General features: G+C 36.5%; 1 long non-coding RNA gene across 2 annotated transcripts in view; it reads left to right on the forward strand.

Annotated features, from left to right (window-relative positions):
• The window catches only part of LOC123596736, a 34,595-nt gene extending 20,413 nt beyond the window's left edge, over positions 1 to 14,182 (forward strand). For both annotated transcript variants that reach the window (XR_006711838.1, XR_006711839.1), the window contains exon 4: positions 13,725 to 14,182. This is a non-coding gene — a long non-coding RNA (uncharacterized LOC123596736). The remainder of the gene's footprint in view (positions 1 to 13,724) is intronic.
• Positions 14,183 to 14,684: the final 502 nt, after the last annotated feature.

The following is a 14,684-nucleotide window of genomic DNA, read 5'->3' on the forward strand; positions in this document are numbered from 1 at the left end:
TCTCACTGTCCATTTTGCTCCTTAATTCCTCCATTATGGGTACAACCAACTCCTGCCGTAACAGCATCTGCTGTGAACTCTTAAACTGGTTTCTCTTTTCCTGATGAGACCCTGAATGACACAAGATCCTTCTCCTTTATTATTTCAGTAAAGAATCCCCTGTTCCTGTGGCCTTTCTTCCAGACCTCCTCCTGTTACTATTTATTCTAGGATGTCCTCTCCCTGCTCTTACATTTTCAGTTAGTTTCTTTGCCCTAATTTAACAAACCATTAGGGTTATTCCGTTTTATAGAAGGAGAAAAAGAAAAGAAAACTACGGACAAAACAAAACTTCTCTCAGCCCTTTAAGGTCTATACCATAATTATATCTGTATCCATTTCTCTGCCTCGCCTCTCCTCTCTGTCCTTTTCTGCCTGCCCTTCTTCCTTCCACATCAATCAGCATGTGAGTGTTGGAGCAAATACATGCATCTCAGGCCTTCAGAATCCAGAGTCTATAGTCATTATTTGATTTTCTGCACAATCCAAGCTGTTGTTCATCTTACTTAGCAATATTTGTAACCTCCATTCATTTCTAGAAATCTCATTCTATTACTTCTTCATGACTGCACAATCAATTTTTTATGTGCTTTGTGGTATGTGTGAATACACAACTCAGTAATAGCCTAATTATTTTCTTGATTCTATAGAGAAACTACTTCAGATAAACTTTCTGATTTTTCACAGTAGGGACTTTCTTTGGACTTGAGGTGGCTTCCCATGAACCTAAAGAGGTATTTTTCCCCCGACGTTAGCTCATTCAAAAGTCAAGCTTGTTTACTGTGGCCATCAGGTGTGGCCCCCGACTATGCTAACAGTTTTGGAGATATTTTCCACTGCTTGGCCTTCCGAAAATCTACCACATAAAAAACTGGTGACCAGTACTCTGCCTTGCTGCAGGGGGCTCTGCACCTGGCAGCTTCCTTATCACACGCATTTATTTCTTCTCCTTTGGCTTGTTTTTACCCTCCAAGTTAGGAGTGTTGGCATGGCTTCAACCTCCTTCTCCAATACCTTACCAAATGTGCAATTATTCATTAAAAGTCACCTCATCATTCTTCTTTTATTCCAATTTCTATATTACTGAAAGACCTTAAGTTCTGGCATGAGAGTGACAACATTCCTTGGGCAGAGTAACAACACAAATTTCTCTTCTATGTGCAGGTATAAACACCAGAGCCCACATCATCATTGTAATGGAAATCTTGAAACCTGAGCCATTTGTAAACCACATTAGGTTTCCAATATATGGAAAACTTAATAAATGTATCTCAGGAATAATAGTCTACCATACACTAAAAATAAAAAATAAAAATAAAAAAAATCTCCTAACTTCTTTACATTGCATTGGCTCACACTGAATGTGAGATTTGTCTCCTTTCCCTCAGTTTATTAGAATGATATCTAGAGACTTCTGATAGGGGCAAAATGATGTGGATCTGTTTTCCCTGCCCCTCTCTGCTAAGCACAACAGAAAACCCTGGAAATGACTCAAGAAACAACAAAAGAGAACTCTGAGAGGTGGTAAGAAGAATGTGGTCTGGTTTGGGATCCCAGAATGAGAGGAACGGCGCAGTAGAATAGTATCTTGTATCTCCCCACCCAACAGAGGAAGTCCACCCAGACCCAGCATGTCTGAGCTAGCAACAAAAAGCAGCTCCTTCTTCCCCCAGATAGAAGGGCGTCCTTCTGACAACATCATTTGAGCTGCACAACACCACCAACAAGGAGAATTATTTGGGATCCCTGCCAGCAGTAAGCTACCAGTGGAGGCCTTCTCCCTTGCTGAGTCTGAGACTTTTTCCTTTCCTCTAAGAGATGCTGATGTAAACAGGGGACAGATGGAGTAGGTAGGAGACAACTAGCTGGAAAGAGTGTCCTGGTTTTGGAAGCCTCTTTGTCTCTGTGGGTCAGAGACTCTCCTCCCCCTCCCTCCCCCCCCCCCCGGAAACATCAGAGCAATAGGGGAGAAGAAGAGGAGTGGACAGTGAACAGATTCTACTACACTCACTCCTTCACTGAGAGACAGCCTGCAGTCAGATCTGGGGAAACCAGCAGGAACTAGTGGGAACCCCAGTGGCAGTAGATTAACCAAGCAGACAAAATAACACCACAAAGGCTCTTAAAATTAAACTGATATTGGAACCACAGCCCACAAAAATAGACCAACACCCACATGTTAAACCTCAACAGGTGAATACTGCTAAAATGAAAGACTTCTATAATATCCAATCTCCTAACATAATAGATAAAATGTCCAGGATAAATTAAAACAAAAACAACATCTGTTATACCAAGAACCAAGAAAATCACAACTTGAAAAGACAATCAACTGATATGAACACTGAGGTGAATCAAATATTGGAATTATCTGACAAGGATTTTTAATAGCCATAATAAAAATGTTTCAACAATTAACAATTCTTTTTAAACAACTATATATATCTCCTCTACAAAGAAGCAGAAATTAATTTTACAAAAAGAACCAACTAGGGGCTCCTGGATGGTTCAATTAAGCATCTGATTCTTGATTTCAGTTCAGGTCATGATCTTATGGTTTGTGAGATCAAGCCTCGCATTGGGCTCCGTGCTAACAGTGAGGAGCCTTCTTGGGATTCCCTCTCCCACTCTGCCCCTCCCTTGCTTGCATTCTCTCTCTCAAAATAAATAAATAAAGTTTAAAAAAAAGAACCAAATATTAATTTTGGAACTGAAAAATGCAAGATAGAAAGAAAACTCACTGGATGGCCTCAGTAATAGAGGTGACAAAAGATAGATTCAATTAACTTGAAAATGAAAACATAGGGGCGCCTGGGTGGCGCAGTCGGTTAAGCGTCTGACTTCAGCCAGGTCACGATCTCGCGGTCCATGAGTTCGAGCCCCGCGTCAGGCTCTGGGCTGATGGCTCGGAGCCTGGAGCCTGGAGCCTGTTTCCAATTCTGTGTCTCCCTCTCTCTCTGCCCCTCCCCTGTTCATGCTCTATCTCTCTCTGTCCCAAAAATAAATAAACGTTGAAAAAAAAAATTAAAAAAAAAAAGAAAATGAAAACATAGGATTCACCCAATCTGAATATCACAGAGAAAAAAAGTCTGGAAAAAAAAAAATAAACAGAAGACCCAAGGACTTGTGGTATAAAAACAAAAGGTCCAACATTCATATTTTTTTAATAAACACTTTTTTTTATGTTTATTTATTTCTGAGACAGAGAGAGACAGAGCATGAGTGGGGGAGGGACAGAGAGAAAGGGAGACACAGAATCAGAAGCAGGCTCCAGGCTCTGAGCTGTCAGCACAGAGCCCAACGCGGGGCTCAAACTCACAAACGTGAGATCATGACCTGAGCCGAAGTCGGTCACTCAACCCACTGAGCTACCCAGGCGCCCCATCAACGTTCATATTTTCATGATATACAAAAGAGATTGGAGGTGATTGATTTGAAGAAATAATACAAAACTCTCCAAATTTGGTGAAAGACAAAACCTATAAATCCCAGGAGCTGACTAACCACTAATCAAGATAAACTGAAAGAAACCTTTGCCAACATACATTAGAACTAAACTTTTGAAAACTTAGGGGCACCTGGGTGGCTCAGTTGGTTAAACATCCAACTCTTGATTTGGGCTCCGGTCTTGAGCCCATGGTCTGTGGGATGGAGCCTTGTGTCAGGCTCTGTGCCAAATATGGAGCCTGCTTGGGATTCTCTTTCTCTGTCTCTCCCTGCCCCTCCTCTGCATGCTTTCTCTCTCTTTCTTTGCCTCCACCCCCCAAAAAAACATAAAGAAAAGAAAACTTAAAGATAATGGAAAATCTCAAAAGTTACCAGAGATAAGCAACACATTATCCATAGAACACAAATTCAAATGACAGTGCATTTCTCATATAAAATAATGGGGGCCAGGGAAAACTGAACTGATATTCGTTAAGTGCTGGAAGAAAACAACTGTCACCTGCAAATTCTTTAACTAGTAAAGCTATACTTCAGTAATGAAAAGTAATGAAAATGGAAAAAAACAACAACATTGTCCAAAGAATGAAAACAAAAATGAGTTTGTTATTAGTAGGTAGATTTGTCCCTAAAAACTGGCTAATAGACATTCTTTAAAAAAAAAAAATGATAATGGAAGGAATCTCAGGACAAAACGAAGGAAGAACAAAAATCAGAAGAACAGAGACACAGGTGAACATACAATAGGCTGTCCTATTCCTTATAAATTTTATAAATTACATTTGATGATTGAAACAAAATAATATGTGATACCCAAGACAATGATACTTAAAAGTTGAGAAGGTAAAAGGACCTAAGTGGAAATGCCATTTCCATATATCCTTCAAAGTGTTACTACCAGAGGACTATTATAAGTCATATGTATATTACAATACACATGGCAATCACCACAAAAATTACACAAAAGTATATACCTAAAAACAGTTAAAATTCACCCAGTTTGGACAATACAAGCTGCCCAAAGAAGGGCAAGAAAAGAGAAAGGGGAAGAAAAACCAGAGAAACAAATAATCAGGTGGCAGACTTAAGCTGTAACATAACAGTAATTATCCATAAAGTAAATGGTCCAAATACATCAATTAAAAGACAAAAATTGGCAAAGGTGATAAATAAAACATGACATGACTATATACTGTTTACAAGAAAGTCACTTCAAATTCAAAGACATAGGTATACTGAATATAGAAGGATAGTTAAAAGATATATATGCAGGGGCGCCTGGGCGACTCAGTTAAGCTTTCAACTTGGCTCAGGTCATGATCTCACAGTTCATGGGTTCGAGCCCTGAGTTGGGCTCTGTGATGACAGCTCAGAGCCTGGAGCCTGCTTCAGATTCTGTGTCTCCCTTTTTCTCTGCCCCTCCCCTGCTCATGCTCTGCCTGTCTCTCTCTCACTCTCTCTCTCTCTCTCTCAAAAATAAATCAACACAAATTTTTTTTAAAAAGATATACATGCAAACATTAATCAAAAAAGGCAAGGGGGAGCCATATCAATAGCAGACAAAGTAATCTCCAGAGAAAATACCATTATTTAAGGGGCACCTGGTTGGCTTAGTTGGTAGAGCGTAGGACTCGACCTCAGGGTTGTGAGTTCAAGCCCCATGTTGGGTGTAGAGATTACTTAACAATAGAAAATCTTAAGAAAAATTCCTAGAGACTAAAAGATGCATTATATAAGACTAATGGATTAATCCTCCCCACCAAGAAAATACAACAACCCTAAGTGTGTATGTACCCAACAATGGAGACTCAAAATACATGAAGTGGTAACAGATAATGCTATAATGAAAAATTGGCATGATTATAATTGGGGACTTCAACACCAACTTCTTAGCAAATGACAGAACTGTTAGACAAAAAAACAGCAAAAGAGTCAACAAACAGAATCTAACTGACATGTATAAAAACACACCAACCAGTAACCGCAAAATACAAATTTTTTTCAAGTACCCATGGAATATTCACCAAGATAGACTATATCCTGAGTCATTTTTTAAAAAATCAACAAATTCAAAGGAATTTAAATCTTACATACTCTGTTCTCTAGTCATAACAGAATAAAACTAGAAATCAATAATAGAATAAAAACAGGAAAATATAAGAATGTAGGAATTAAAATTAAAAAAAAAAACAGATTTCTAAATAATCCATAGGCCTCAAAGGAGATTTAAAAACAGAAAAACTGAATAGGAAAGAATAAAGAAGTATAGCAAAACCTAAAATAGTGATGAGAAAAAAAATTATGAAAACAAGTGCTTACATTAGAAACAAGGAAAGTCATCAAATGAATAAGCTTATTCCCTCCCACAAGACAGTAGAAAAAGAAAAATAAAGTCAACACCAGCACAAGGAAGGAACTAATAAAGAACAGAAGTCAACAAAATTCAAATAGTGAAACAGAGGGAAAAAAAATCAATAAAACAAAAAGCGGGTCCTTTGAAATAAATCAGTAAAAGTGATAAATTTCTAACCAGACTGACAGATATAAAAAGAAAAAAGACAAAAATTGCCACTATCAGGAATAAAATGGAGAATATCACTAGAGATCTTCAACCATTAAAAAGGTAACAGGAGAATACTTCACACAACTTTGCACTCATAAATTTGACCAGTTAGAAGAAATAGATCAATTCCTCAAAAACCATAAACTACCAAGACTCAGAACAACATGAAATAAACTATCTAAAGGGCCCTATATAAATCAGAAACATTAAATTCATAATTAAAAGGCTTCCAAATCATAAATCTCCAAGCACATTTGGTTTCACCAGACAATTCTACCAGACATTTAAAGAAAAATTTAACTAAATTTATACAACCTCTTCCAGGAAACAGAAAATGAGGGAACATAGCCCAACTCATTTTATAAGACTATTCTTACCCTGGTACCAAATGTAAACAAATGCACTCCCCCTGCCATCCACAGCAAATAGACTACAGACCAATAATTCTCATGAATCTAGGTGCAAAATACCTAAATAACACATTAGTAAACAGAATCCAAATGTTCATAAAGACTTATATACCATGATCAAATAAGATAATTTCAGGTTTCAAGGATTGTTAAATATTTCAAAATCACACAATATAATGCATATCAAAAAGCTAAAAAAAAGAAAAAAAAACAATTCTGTTAATTAATAGAGAAAAACAATTTAAAAATCCAATACCCATTTATGATAAAAATTCTTGTTAAAAGGAATCAAAGGAAAAGTCCTCACCCTGCTAAGGAATATCTGTAAGAACCCTACAATTGCATGCTAGTTAGTAACATGAAAATATACGAATATATAATACTCAATAGTACAAGTAGATATATATCCAAATTCAGAATATTCTAATATTGTAATGGTGTTATATAAATTACTTTTAAGTCTAGTGGAAAAACTCAAAGACAAAATGATTAAAAATAACAATAGCAACTTTTGTTAATGGTCATACGATATAAAAAGATATATATTATGATATCAGAAACAAAATGTTTGGGCACCTGGGTGGCTCAGCCAGTTGAGTGACCAATTTCCACTCAGGCCATGATCTCGAGGTTCTTGGGTTCAAGCCCCGCATTGGGCTCTGTACTGACAGCTCAGAGCTTGGAGCCTGTTTCAGATTCTGTCTCCACCTCTCTCTTCCCTTCCCCCGCTCACACTCTCTCTCTCTGTCTCTCTCAAAAATAAATAAATATTAAAAAAACAAAATGTTGGGAGCAAAAATGTAGTTTTTGTATACCATTGACACTGTTGTTAATAGTTTAAAACAGACTATTATAACATTAAGATTTTTTTTAAGCTTCATAACTACAAAGCAAAAACTTATAGTAGACACAAAAGAAAAAAAGAAAGGAATCAAATTCCAAAATTTTGGAAGGACTCCAAAAATTATCAAATCAAAAGGAAGACAGCAAGAGAGGAACAAAAGAACCCCTAATGAATTAAAAAAACAAACAAAAACAAAAAAAAAAGTAACAAAATGGCAATAGTAAGCTCTTACCTATCAATAATTGTTTACATGCAAAAGGATTAAATTCTGCAGTCCAAGTGGCTAGTTGGATAAAAAACGAAAACCCAACTCCATGCTGCATATATATATGCTGCTTAGAAGAAACTCACTTTAGCTTTAAGGACACAAAAAAACCACGCAAGTCGACACCAAAAGAGAGCAGGGTAGCTACACTGATAGCAGACAAAACAGGCATTAAGTAAAAAATCTATGAAAAGACAAGAAAAATTATTATGTAAAGATAAATATATGTGTGTATATGTATATACATATATATGTATCTTTATTTACAAATGTAAATAAATACGCATCCAAGTAGAATACCTAAATAATATAAGTAAAAAATTAACAGAACTAAAGAAAGAGACAGTGATACAATAATAGAGAGCTTCCAAACCCATTTTTCAACAATGGCTACATCATCCAGAGAGAATATCAATAGGAAAACATTGGAATTGAACTACACTTTAGACCAGATGGACTAAATAGACATTGAGAACATTCTATTTCACAGCAGCAGAATATACATCCTTAAGTGCAGACAGAAAATTCTCTAGAATTCTCATGTGTAAGGCCACAAAACAAATATTAACAAATTTAAGAAGACTGAAATCATATCAAGTATTTTTTTTTTTAATTTTTTAGTATTTCTTTTATTTTTGAGAGAGAGAGAGCACAAGCTGGAGAGGAGCAGAGACAGAGGCAGACACAGGATGCAAAGCAGGCTCCAGGCTCTGAACTGTCAGCACAGAACCCCACACAGGGCTCAAACTCATGAACCATGAGATTATGACCTGAGCAGAAGTCAGACGCTTAACCAACTGAGTCAGCCGGGTGCCCTGCATCAAGTGTTTTTTTTAATCACTACATTGTACACCTGCAAATAATATTACACTGTATGTTAACTGGAATTTAAATAAAAACTTAAGAAAAAAATAAAACTAAAAATTAAATTAAAAAAATTATCTTTTTAAATCAAACAGCAAGAAACTATAAATCAGTAACAGGAGGAAAACTCACCAATATGTGAAAATTAAAACGCACATACACATAAACACACACACACACCCCTGAACAACCCATAGATTAAAGAAAAAATCAAAAGGAAAACCAAAAAAATATTTGAGACAAATAAAAAGGGAAACACAATATACCAAAATCTATGGAATGCAACAAAAGTAGTTCTAAGAGAGAAGTTTACAGCAATAAACATTGATATTAAGGAAAAAGAAAGATCTCAAACAATCTAACTTTACACCTCAAGGAAACAGAAAAAAAACACATTAGCCCAAATTTGGCACAAGGAAAGAAATAACAAAGATTAGAGCAGAAATAAACAATATAGAGACCAAAAAAAAAAAAAAAGAAAAGAAAAAGTTCAAATCTAACATTTTTTTGAATGATAACCAAAAGTGGTAAATCTTTAGCTAGATTAACAAAAAACAGATGACTCAAGTAAATAAAATCAGAAAAAGGAGACATTACAGCTGATACCACAGAAATACACAATATCGAAGAGGCTACTATGAATAATACAAGAATTCTGCCAGGTGCTGAGTACATCCATGTCTATTTTGCATACAGTGACTGTGGAAATAACCAAATAATAGGTTCAACAACCAACTATACCCACTATGAAACAGATATGAGCTAAAACTCCATTGATTAATCTCCATAAATGTCTACTCTGATTGGTAGATCACACTTACATTTTGGATCTCCTGAAATTAGTGTCAATTCAGAGGTAGTGTCCAGTGATCCAAAAAAGGGAGACAATTTCTTCTTTTCCTATTTCTCTTTTGGAGAATTCTGGAAGATTATCCATATGACAGCTTTAATAAATCATCAATATTAATTTTAAGGAAGTAGGGTTCTTCTTTAAGTAGACTCAGCCTCCCTTTTCACTGAAGGGGCTTTAGGTCCATAAACTAGATCCAGTGTAGGAACTGACTGAGAGTCTGTGACTGTTTTGGTGATTCAGGTTAGACTTCTGTTCACTCGACCTAGAAGTTTTCTGCTTACAAAGATCAAGCAAGAATTTCAGTAAATTATACATCTATTTTTCTTCCAGGAACATCATGATAAACTGAACAATATTTTTGTTGTCTCTGTGAGTTAGACTCTTTTGATTGTTGCTTTGACTTTCTGTCTTTTAAAGCCATCATGTCTGCCTTTGGTATTTAAATGTCTTTGGCAATGAAATACTGCCACTGGCATCTAACAATCTCTCACTGCATTTAATAATCCCACTTCAGTGGCAACATTTCCCACTCTAATTTCAGACCTACAGAGAAGAACAATTATAGCAGTCTTCAAGGAAGCTGGGGTATCTCTCACAAATTTACTTTTCATAATAATGGGGAAAGATGTGTCCCGTGGACCCTTCCACAATGAGTGACCAGGTCTTACATGATAAATCCACTCTACCATTCCAATCTCCTTAAGCTTTTGGATCTCTCCTACAGTATTCCCAGACATGATAAATCCACTCTACTATTCCAATCTCCCTACATCTTTGGATGTCTCCTACAGTATTCCAAGACTGTTTTCTCATTTCAAATTTATTTAGTGTAGGTCATCTTCCCGGTCATGTTTCACCCAACCAACCAATCAACTTGTCAGAGCCCATTCTAACCCCTTCAGCTGCAACACTGAATCCAGATTTTTTGCTTAGTGGTTCTACATGAATTGCTTTGGACTAATCCATTTTTTTTCCTTTTCCACTATTACCCTGCACATTTGATATTAATTATTCCCCAGATTTCTTTCCATATATATTAGGAAAATCTGACAGTTCTTTTCATGTGTAGCCCATCTCTCTGTAGTTCACACATTAACCTTACCCTTCTGGGCCACCTGCTGGAACATAAGTCCAGTTATAGGTATTGGAGAAAAGAAGGGTAGAGAGAACAGTATCTTGTAAAGCATTTCCACAGAGAAGATCACCAGAGTTTCTTCAGGCAAATCTGAGTTAAACTCCTCTTGACAGGGGTTAAACTCCTCAGAAAGGGGTGCTGGAATACTGTCAAATAAGACTCAGAAGAATGTACGGGTTTTGTATCTCCAGCTTCATTGAGACCTTCTTTACATGCCCCTATTTTAATTTTCAAGATCCCATTTTTCTCCCAATCAATATCTTCACTTTAATGGGAATCCTGAGAGGTTAGGAATTTAGTTCATGTTGTGATTCAGTCACTCTTAAGGTAAGAGTCTGGGTGTGCTTTTCAGAAATATCACCTCTACAGCTGCAGGAGATAAGTGTTTCTTTCAGGACACACACGGGTGTTTTTAGGTCATTTATGTAAAGCTTAAGCTAGAAAACTTAAGTCCAGATCTATCCTTTATGTCCCTCACTTTCTCCATTAGTTAGGAATAACCATTCAATCTCATTCTACTCCTTCATTTGACAAAAATGCCCTACAGTACCAAACACATAGTCATCCAGAATATCATACGGTGATATTTTGCAAATTTCCATTGCCACATGGACTACTAGTGTTCTTTTTACCACTGGAAATAGTCATTAGTACCTTGAAATATAGTCAGATTAGATAATTCCAAAAAACCCAGAACCAATGCAGAAAACTCATCCTTAATATCTGTTCCTCAAAACCATTCTCAGTACAAAAATCCGAATATGTCTGTTTTCTCCACAGAAACACAACCATTTGGACTTACGGGTATATTCACCTAAAGAAACTTGCTTCATGATAGTGAGACTGTCAAATTTGAATCAGTCGGCCAAACTGGCAGGCTGTAAACTCTCAGGCAGGGGCCGGTGCTTCTGTCTTCAGGCAAAATTTCTTCTCATAGCAACCTCAGTGTTTTTCTTAAGTACTGATTGAATGAGGAGTACTCACATTATCAAGGATAATCTCCTTTAAGTCAACTGATTTTATTGGGCAAATCTACAAAATACCTCCACAGCAATACCTATATTAATGTTTGATTGAATAATTGGATACTGTAGTTGACACATAAAACTAACCATTATACCATATGGCCCAGAAATTCCTCCCTCATGTATACACTCAACACAAGTGGAAGGTATGTTCACACACAAACCTATATGTAAATGTTCATAGCAGATTCATCCATAATAGCAAATAACAACAATAATAATAAAATGGAAGCAACTCAAATGTCCATCAATGATGAAAGAATAGTGGTATACCCATATAATGAACATATGAAGCAACAAAGTGCTGATACATGCAACGACATGGATGAACCCTGAATATATTTTGATAATTTGATGAAGTCAGATACACAAAAGGCCAGATATTATGTGATTTAATTTATATTATATGTCCAGAATACAAATCAGAATACAAATCTTTAGAGACAAAAAAAAAAAAAAAAAGTAGATTAATGGTTGTCAGGGAGTAGGTGAAGTAGGAAAGGGGAGTGACTGCTGATAAGTACAAGATTTCTCTCAGAGGTGTTAAAAAATATTTGAACTTAATGATGACTATTGGCAGTGATACCAACTAAGTTGCACACTTTAAAAATAAATTTAATTTTTTAACGTTTATTTATCTATTTATTTATTTTGAGAGAGAGAGAGAGAATGCATGTGCATGAGTGGGGGAGGGGTGGAGGGAGGGAGACAGAGAGAATCCTAAGCAGGCAGCACAGAGCCCAACATGGGGCTTGATCCCACTACCACAAGATCATGACCTGAGCCGGTATCAAGAGCCAGACTCAACTGACTGAGACACCCAGGTGCCCCTGCCTCTAATTTTTAGTGCTAAGCCATAAACTACCAATTTTGTTGGATGGAATATGTTTTGTGATAGGCAGCTGTTCCAGTTAGGTCTATCCCACAAAGTATGTATAACATGTCTTAAGACTTGACAAGGATCTACTCTGCCATGCGTAGGGTCATCCCTGACCATGGTCATCCTATTGTTACAGGTGATTGAGGTGGATAGCTGACCCATTGGGATAATTAGTTTCTTTGTCTCAAGCATTTAAATATGGGATTTAAATACTGGGATTTAAATATGGTATGTAGCTACATTCTGTTAACATTCAAACTAAACTCATGAGTTGTGAAGGGACCACATTCTCCCATTTATATGGAGAAGCAGGAGAAAGCATTTGGCTGACACAAGGAATAATGAAACGCCCATATAGAAACAGGAATGTAAGATAATACATTCTTAAAAAAAAAAGGGAGACACAGCTTATATCCTGGCTGTTTTCCAGGCCCCAAGTCCAGTCAACTCCTCCTTTTTTTCTACCACTAGTTTGAGTGAATTCTTAACCAGAAGAGCTTTAACCAAAACCGGTCCCTTTTTTTATTTTTGTCCCCCCACATGAGGTGAGATAAGGTAGTTATTCCTGCTAATCAGGCTTCCTCCACCAAATAAAGTGGAGAGGCAACTGTGTAGGGAATTCTAGCAAAAAGCAGCTGAATTATTTGGGCCACAGCAAAGAGAAAATAGTGAAACCATTTTTTCTTAATCAGACTACATATGGATTTAATTTTCCCAGAGGATGGCAGTTTCATAAAAACATTGGAAATCAGAGTCCTTAGATGTATTGTGAAGTAGATTCTGTATTTGGAAAAGATCACATCTGGAGTTAAGTTAAAATCTCCTGACAACAGAAGAGGCCGCAATGAGTAAGCATTTATAAAGTCCGAACCTCAGAGTACCTAAGTGGAGACTAATTGGTAATGATAGATATGAACCTGCCACCTCAGAACGCTCTCTGTTCTCCAGAGCCAAAGAGGCACTCAAGTTACACCAGAATTTTTAGTCAGATATTTCTGAATGCAAAATTCTCCAAACCTATAAGAATATTCTTAAGGGTGGAGAGTCTTCTTGACAGATCCCTGGGAGAGGCTTAAAGGACCTTTTAAATTCATAATCTGGTTCCACTTACTTGTACATTTTTACATTTCCCAAGGACTAAATGATTCATTCATTGCATAAACATTTATTGAGCAACCTCTATGTGGCCAATGTAGAACTAGGTTTCTAACAGGCAGGTATAGATGACAGCCTTGTATCTCAAGGATTTTGAGGCAAGGAAATAGAAAAGTAGAGAAATAACTACAATAACATGTCAAGGGGGATATAAGCATAAGTGCTTTAAAGCAGAGTTTAATCCTTTGTTTCATTTTTAACCGTCCTTTATCTACCTCCATATTTATCTACCTCCCCTTTTCTCTAGATCTCTGGTTTGGATTCAATGTCTACATTTGAAGCCAGCACAGCCTCTGAATGCTAGCCCCCCAGTTGCACCTGTGTTCCCCACAAGTATGATGAACCCCACAACCAATCTCATCTGAAGTCTCAGGAAGCCCACGAAGGTGGGGGAGAGGGACCATATTTGTAAAACTTTATTTTTAATTCTATCTGTTTATCTCACTTAATCATCATGCTATGAGAATTAGTCTTGGAAAAGCTTAGCACATGGAATCAAGGCCTTCTGGATTTAAAATAGGAACTCTGCAACTGATCCACATGGTGAATTACACAAGCATGGACTTTTTTTGTCTGTCTTTCCCATACGAAGGAAGTGATGCCTGTCCTACCTGTCCACATGTACTGTTTGGCTCAATTTATATAACCCATGTGCGGTCTCATTGGAAATATCTTTTAGGAGTAAAGTAAAAAATAGAACCAGCATATTTAAGTACGTTATTCTTAGATGAGAATTTAAAGAGGCTAACCTTCTTTTATACACAGAGGAAAAATGCTTCTTTTGTTAATGCGATGAATGTTGAAGTCTTCATAGGTCAAATATAGAATGAAATATAGTAACAGAAAAAGTATAGGTTTAAAATAAGTGAAAGAGACTCTCCTAAGTTAAATTTTGACTATTAAGGAATTTGTTTTTCTTAGCCTTTGAAACTACATATATTTTTTGGTGCCTCTCACAATGACTGGAATTAGCCTTAATCCAGTGGGAACACATAGCACTGAGAGCACTTATCAATGTTTCCCTGTAAATTGATAGAAATAGTGAATGTAACTTTATGCTACTATGTGTATACTCACAACTTCCTCTTTAGGATAGTTGAATTTACCTTGTGCTTTTATAAAATGTAGGACATTATTTAAAAAGGAGTTATTATCAAGTAAAGATTAAGATTCTAATAGCTGGAATTCAAGTTTTACAGCTTAGAAC

The sequence above is a fragment of the Leopardus geoffroyi genome, chromosome C1 (genome assembly GCF_018350155.1).
Source record: "Leopardus geoffroyi isolate Oge1 chromosome C1, O.geoffroyi_Oge1_pat1.0, whole genome shotgun sequence".
Classification (NCBI taxonomy): domain Eukaryota; kingdom Metazoa; phylum Chordata; class Mammalia; order Carnivora; family Felidae; genus Leopardus; species Leopardus geoffroyi.